The sequence below is a fragment of the Erithacus rubecula genome, assembly GCF_903797595.1.
Source record: "Erithacus rubecula genome assembly, chromosome: 3".
NCBI classification, from domain to species: Eukaryota; Metazoa; Chordata; class Aves; order Passeriformes; family Muscicapidae; genus Erithacus; species Erithacus rubecula.
The window spans coordinates 75,900,027-75,907,714 of NC_136689.1; positions in this window are offsets into that span (position 1 = coordinate 75,900,027).

Sequence of the window (7,688 nt, forward strand, 5' to 3'; positions counted from 1 at the left end):
AATTGCAAGGGAAGAAAAACCAGTAATTAAATGAGAAAGCAGAAAAAAAAGAGGCAAACATTTCTGTAAAGGTTTAATTGCCTCTCAAATGTAAGTTTCCTCAGATTCTAAAGAAAACATGAATATTCTCTGCGATTACATGGGAAAACTTGTTACAGGCAGCTTCTCGCAGTCCCGTGCCCTGAGGAGAGAGTCTGCTCTTTTTCAAAAAGAGGAGGAAGTAGTGTCTATCCCAAAGAAAGAGGTGACTTAAAACACTGAAGGGACACAAGGAATATACAGAAGAACCTTATAGCAAAACAGTAATTAAGAAAGTTCTGACAGTACTTGAGATGGAGCTCTGAGGGGGGTCAGTGCTCATCCACAGGGCCAGACATCCATGGCTGATGGCTCCTGCACTCATCAATAGAACCAAAGATTTTGGTCAGCATCAGGAGACATTCCCTCTTCAGCAGCCACTTGAAATGTAAACAATTGCTGCCAACAGCCCATACACCACAAAACTCCTCCTCTCTGAGCAAACAATAACTGGAGGAACATGCTAAGAGAAAAAGGAAGAAGACTGATGGACAGGGGAGAATCCATAGAGTAGTGTCCTCATGGACTCAGCTCAGCTACATGTGCAGGAGAGAACTGGAATCTGCTGGGGCAACCTAGTTTCTCCAGAGCAGCCTTTCCCTTAGGATAGACAGCAGAAGTACTTATTAATAGACAGGCCAATCCTATGGCAAAACTTAAAATGAAGCATTGCACTTCTCTGGTAGAGAATTAACACAAATGAATTAACAAAAGCCTGTTTTTTAATGGGGAAGAGAAGAAATATATTTTTCTACCCTTTTATAACTGTGAGGACAACCAGAAAACGCTTCCAAAATTGATACCATACGTGCAGATTAAAACCAGGCTGCAAGCCAAATCCTCCTCTTCAGTTTCACTGGCGGAGCCCAGCAGACTGCCACAGAGCTACACTGGAGCAGCAGGGAAAAGAATTTCACCCTTTCACTGCTGCATCAAGAGCAGCTAACTTCCCACTCTGTTTGGTGGCCTCAATATTAAAAGTTACAAATGGCTTTGTGCTCAGAAACGTATGGATTTTCTGCCAGAATAGTTATATGCTGATGCCCTTCTGCCCTGCTCTCTCTGAAATGACATTCCCTCTCCCTGAGCCAGCATAACTGGCATTCCTACTGTAGTCTAGCTGGGGTTGTATTAGATTGTACTGGTTGGTGATGAAGGAAGTTCCTCCACTCCCTAATCATTCTCTCAACACAGATAACCTGAGAAAATAGCAAATTATTTTAAAACTGGGCTATCATTTAACTTCTTCATTGTTCCACTGGCCCATACCTATAGACTCAAGCACCAAATGGGCCCTCCCATCATTTCTAAAGTCAGGCAATTCAAATGTCAAGGTTTATCTCATGATCACAGCTGGTTAAGATTTATTTTTATTTTTACGAAACAGAGGCTGCATACTGTATATATGAACAAGAATGTAGAGTCTAGAAAGAAGAATATGCAGTACTTTATAATAAAGCTAAACCTGAAAATGCAAACCTTAAGATAGCAATACTTCTTTGTACCATGAAATTCTGGGTTCTCTTAGTAAGGACTGAAGATGAGAATATCTTATGACAGATGTAAATGATAGATATAAAAAGTATTCTGACTGAAAAAAAAAAAAAGTACTCACACCATGAAAATAGCAGGTTTTGCTACTCTGCACTAAAATACTTTATAACTAAACCTGCTAAAGCAAAGCAATGGAAAGTTTTGTTGTTTATGAAGAAGCTTGCACCAGGAGCAACCTTCATATACAAACTTGATTTGTCACTTAATGCTCTTGGACACAGTCCTAGTTCAGGGCATTTCCCCAAGCATTTTAAGGAAAGGCAAGGATGCCACTTGCCCAGAACACACACCATTTGATGCAGTTTTCAGTTTTCAGTTTTCAGATGATGAATTTAAGAAAATAGGAAAGGGAGGGACAAGAGCAGGGAAGAAGAGTTAGGTGCTCATTTAATGCTATGTCTCCTGTAGATGTGAAACATTCCTTCAGTTCCTTGTTCCTCCTCAGTGCTCCCTACCATCCAGCCCCTATCTTCAACTCAGCTGTAGCCCAGGTTTTCACCAGACCCCTTCCAACAGGCCTGGCTCCCCATCTGCTTGCTGAATGTATTGGGTTTGCATAGCAAGGTTTTGGTAGTGGGGAGGTGAGGGTGGGCTGAAGGATAAATAAATCACAAAACCAAACTCACCATAATTTTCTTGTACTACAATGCCTATTCTTCATAGGTTCTATTGTTTCGGCTAGTCCTGAAACAATGCAACAGAAAGACCCAAAATAAAAAGTTTCAGATATTCTTTTCTTTTTTTAGCAGGGGCAAAACTACACACAACATCTCAAAGATGAAACTCAAGCAAGCACCAAAGACTGCAATTCCTGATCTGCTTAATGCAGTGCAGGGGATACAAGAGAAAGAAAAGTCTGGTAAAGGAGAGTTATCAGTAACTTTTAAAATGGATTATGATATTCACTGGGTTGTGGGAAAGAGTAGGCTTGCTGCATCTTAAGCAAACAAGCCCTGCTATGGCCACAGCAGTTAATCAGCATTTTTGCTGGTATCTGTTCCCTTATAGTTCCAGGAACCTCCTGTCACATGGGAGGCCACTAAAAAATAAGTAGTCCATCTCTGGACTATTTCTGTACAAAATAAGGTAATACAATCTCTTTAGATCTTAATATAGCCAAAATAGTTTTACAAATTTAGTTTACTGTGTGTTTAAAAAAAAAAAAAAGTCATTTAGAGAACATCAATTAACAGCAAGGCAAAAGAAAGCTTATGGAGGATTGCATGCAGCTACACAGGTAATGCTTGAATGAGGGGACAGTAATGCTTACAACTGATGATTTAGCACTAGCATCTGGTGATCAAGGCTTCCAGAGAAGATATTGAAAATAGTCAGGTCTAAGAGCCCCTTCCCAATTTCTGCTTTTTTCCTTCTTGGGGCACTTCACCATCCTTAGCAAGTTCCTTTCCATCCTCAAAAGAAGAAAGACTGAGCTGGGCCAATATGCCCTGTTATACCCACTGCAATTACAGATTTTTATGGCTGAAAGAATCCAGAGAAAGGCAAAGAGGTTGATCAAGCAGTTAGAAAATAGGAATTAATAGGAAAAATCAAAGGTGCTAGATTGTTTAGACAGGGAAGAAAGAGACATAACATTTTCAAAATGTAAGGTAAGTTTGACCGAGACAGGCAGCAAAAGTGGATGATTACATATTATTAAAATGCAAATGAGGCATTTAAACAGTGAGGAGGTTACTTTTCCAAAATAACTCAGAGCCAAGAACAAAGTTCAAGCCCTTTCATGGTCAATTCCATGCTCCCACCTGCAGCCATTATTGTCTTGATACTGTTTAGGTGACAGGCTCTTTCTGAATGGAAGATATTGAATGACTGTCATTTTATACCAAAGTAAAGTATCTGCTGTAGAAGTCTTACCTGAGACTTTTTATCTTTACCCTCATCAGTTGTTCTTATCCTCATTTCTATTATGTGCATCCGGCTGTCTTTTTAATCTCATTTCTTTCCCACCCAAACAACATTATGAATAGTCAGAAAATGCATTTGTAAAAGGCAGGGGAGGTATGGATAAATAGAATGTTCTAGCAATCAGATTTACTGTAATCTGTTAACAAGGATCCTCCAGCTTTCAATGCTTTGGACAGCATGAACAATGCTCAAAAATCACAGTGGTGTATCTAATGCAAATGGCACTTTTCTCACTGTATTTTTGCTACCAGGTCTGAGTCTACAAAATAAGCTTATGAGGATCTTCTCTATATTGATGGCTGCTCTATGGTTTTTGAAAGCAAGCTATGCACTGCCCTTTTGCCTGCTCCCTAAGTACAAATTTGTAGCTGCGAGTTTGGGGCTGTGCATGGATGATGTCTGAAAGTCTGTACAATTTGCTACAACTTTAATGAGTCCTAGTTACTGTATGTTTGAAGCACAATCTCAAATTCTGGAGTCAGGATGGCACAAGCCCACCCTGTCAAAGCACAATCCTGCTCTCAGGCAGTTCACAGATGCAGCACTTCCTGCCCTCTCTCACTGCTCTGGAAGTACTCACTGCACTGTTTGCAGTAATGGCCCTTGGAACAGTTCAGGCACCAGAGCCATACTATGAGCAAAAACTGCTATTCAGCTACATCTGGCTTCTACAATGGGTAGTGATTTTTTAAATTAAATCAGCATGCTGAGGGTGTGCCAGCTGGACACAGTAAAACATGGACAGTGTTCTGTCGAACAAAGAAAAGAAAGATGGATATTCAATGAAGTACGTTTGACTCTCCATTTGAACACCCCCCCCCCCCCCCCAAAAAAAAAGTAGTTGTTTGCAAGGACATCTCAGAAAGAGACACTCTAAAGACTTACACATCTGAATTTTCTGGTTGCCCATGTGATCAGATACCAATCTCAACATGTGGCAGATAATCTGAGGGTAGGTAATGCATTCTGAATTAAGTTGGCTATCCAAGAAGCAAGTTGCTTTTAGTTAGGTACCAAACAACATCAAATATATTGGGAGTTAGAATGCTCAAGCATTTTGAGAACATACTTAGAAAGGAGAACAGTGTTATAAACTAGTCAGGACTTCCCATTATTGTACTTTTTTTCATTACAGGAACCAAGTTTTCTTACGAGTTGAAACAAAAGACTCTGATTTACTAATGGCATTATTTATTTATTATTCTCCAACTGATGTCTTGTTAGGCACGATGTGCAAGAGGCCAGAATGAAGTCAGTGCAGTAAGTCATGAATTGTCATAACCACAGTTTTTGTTGGCTTTCTGGAAATTTTCTTAGACTACACATGATTAGTGTAAGTTAAGATATATGTAAGTAAGACATATGCAATTTTTTTTTTTTTAGTGTAGATACCACTGTAGATAGAACATCTTTTAATGCATAAAACTCAACCAGTAGTCTCCTTTTTTTTTTCCCACTAGGGAATAACCTTCCCTTTGACACTGGGAACAGTAAGAGAAAATCAACATTTTATGTCTTAAAACTTTGCTCTTGTCTCTGACAATAACTATATTCCATTGCTTTGCTTGCAAAACCATTACTGGTCTGATACTTAATGTCATTAAACAAACATATCAGGTTGTAGGCAAAGGTGAGAGTTAGAACACTCTTTGGTTTTGTAGGTAGTTACATTCTTAATTTTTTAATGCTTTCATGGGATTCACAAAACAGAGAGATCATCTTTGTTCCTGTACAAAGATTTATGACAGAAGACTTGAATTTTCAAGATTTACACACTTGGGTGAGAGCTCATTCCTTCTGTAGGACAGTTAAGGGATCAGACTGAGACGTGAGCCTACTTCAGGCACAGAGCATTTAACAGAAGACATCATTAAGGTCAAACCTAATAATCAGAAAGGATTTGCATATAGCAGCAGGTGACTGTGAGATGGGCATGAAACTCAAGTGGAGAAACAAAAATGGATCACAGGAATACCTGAGACTTTTCTTAAAGACGTTTTACCTCTGGCAAATCTGCCAGACATCTCACCTATGTGCACAGAATGCCACATCCTATTAATACACTGTCAAAAGTATAACAAAAGAAAGAACAGAAAAAGCCACCAGAACAATTAGCATTATTTTTCCTTAATAGGAATCACATTTAAGACAATGTAAATATCTCAAAGTTCAAGTTCTGTAGAAACAAAACTAAATCCTCCTCCCTCCCTATAACATCACATTTTGTTTCTTTCCAAAAATCCTGATATAAACACTTTTTTCAGCAAGCAAGCTACAAGCCAACCAAGCACTGGAAAAGTTTTGAACCATGTCAGTGAACTGATGTCAGCCAGAAAACAGAATTCATCATGAATTAATAAAGAAGGAGGGAGAGGAGGTATTGTCAGTTGGTTTTAATCACTTACAATGAAGCAAAAGGGGAAAAAAAACCAGCATGAGAATAGGAACTCTAGATCCTTTCATTCAATTCTGCAAGTAATGTAGATGTACTCTGTACATCTCATGTTCAGGAAGATTTAGCATCCAAAATTTAAGTGTACCAGGAATTCTCTGGGAAACTAAGCACTTTAAAGCCAGGTCATTCTTCTCCCTTCACTGTCCAAACATATTCACCTCCTGTAATATCTTAAAAATGAATAGCTGAGATTGACATATCCCATATTCTGTCTACATTTTTTTTTTTTTTTTTGGTCTGTATTGTGGAAGCCACTGTTGAGTGATTGAAACTTAATTGTGTCCAGATTAAATTTAATAAATCTTAGCATTAATCTCAAAGTTAACACAACCACTTTCTAGGAAAAAAAATTATCTCTAATACTAGGTCCCAATTAAAATAACCTCTCTGGCTTGAACACCAACATTAGAGATGAGAGACTGAACTAATGTGCTTTGCTTGGCTGATTATCTAAGTCTTTCCACTGGCACCTTCTCAAACTGACAGCAGAGGAGGAAGGCAGGGGCAGCAACAGCATTGTGGGGGTTGCTGTCAAGATGGGAGACAAGAAAACAGCATGCAGTGCTATGGAAAAGGCTGAATGTGGTTGGGAACCACTGGTGTATAACTGGTCCTGACTGAAATGTTTCATAAACATGCTTAACTCAAGAAATATTTTGTAATTTCCTCAAATACGCCCCCCACTCTGCACACACACGTCTCTCATTATGTACTTAATGTGCAGTACAAGCATGTCCCTTTCACTTGTGCAGCAAGAGGGGTTTGACATGTAAAACCTTTGGACACTATTGCAAAGTTACATGTGTGTGTGGCCCTCCTGCCAGCAACGAGGATATAGTTTACATTTAAAGAAGTTTGTAAAAGAATACTGCCTTGACCCTCCTCTGGGGGAGCAGAAAATCCCTGAAGTACAGCACTAATGACAATTTGCATTGTTGTTGGGTTGGGGTTTTTTTTTTTTTTTTTGTTTTTGGGGTTTTTTTCTGAAGAGAAAAGCTAAAGCCTCCTAGTTGTTATTTTGGACAAATAGCAAGGTCCAGAGACACCTCAGAGGATCTCATGACATTTTCCACAGTGGGCCCTGCTACTTGCCATGAGCTGTTTTTCCCTCAGCCAGTCAAGAATCAATCCACCCCTCTTTCAATAAACAGTGATAACTTCCCTGACACTCTGCTCAGTTGTTATTTCAGCTTTTTAGAAAGTGTGGCTAACACGGAGAGCTAAATACATTCCACCAGCAATCTCCCTTAAAGGTGATTCTTCTGCAGCTGCTTTCGTTTTTCAGCTCCCAGGAAGCCCATAAGAAATCTTTTTGGTGCCAGAGCTTGCCAAACCCTTACAGAAAACCATCTCTTTCTCTTCTCCCCTGTCCACCTTAATCTTTCCTGAAATTATGCTCCATTTTCGGCAGAAAGTCTTTTCAAATTTATGAATGCATTAAAACTTACTATATTTTAGGTTCACCCATTGCTTCTCCTTGTCTTCTCCACACCCTCCGAGATGCAAATAGAACACTCATACTTTTTTAGGTTTCTCTGCCCTCTGCTATTTGGGCAGAGTAGGGAAGTGCAATGCAGGAGGTTAATTTTCATTTTAGGCCTCAGCCAATAGGCTTATACATGCATTTTATAACTTGCAGGTTTCCCTAGTGAGAATAAACTGATGCAAATAACAT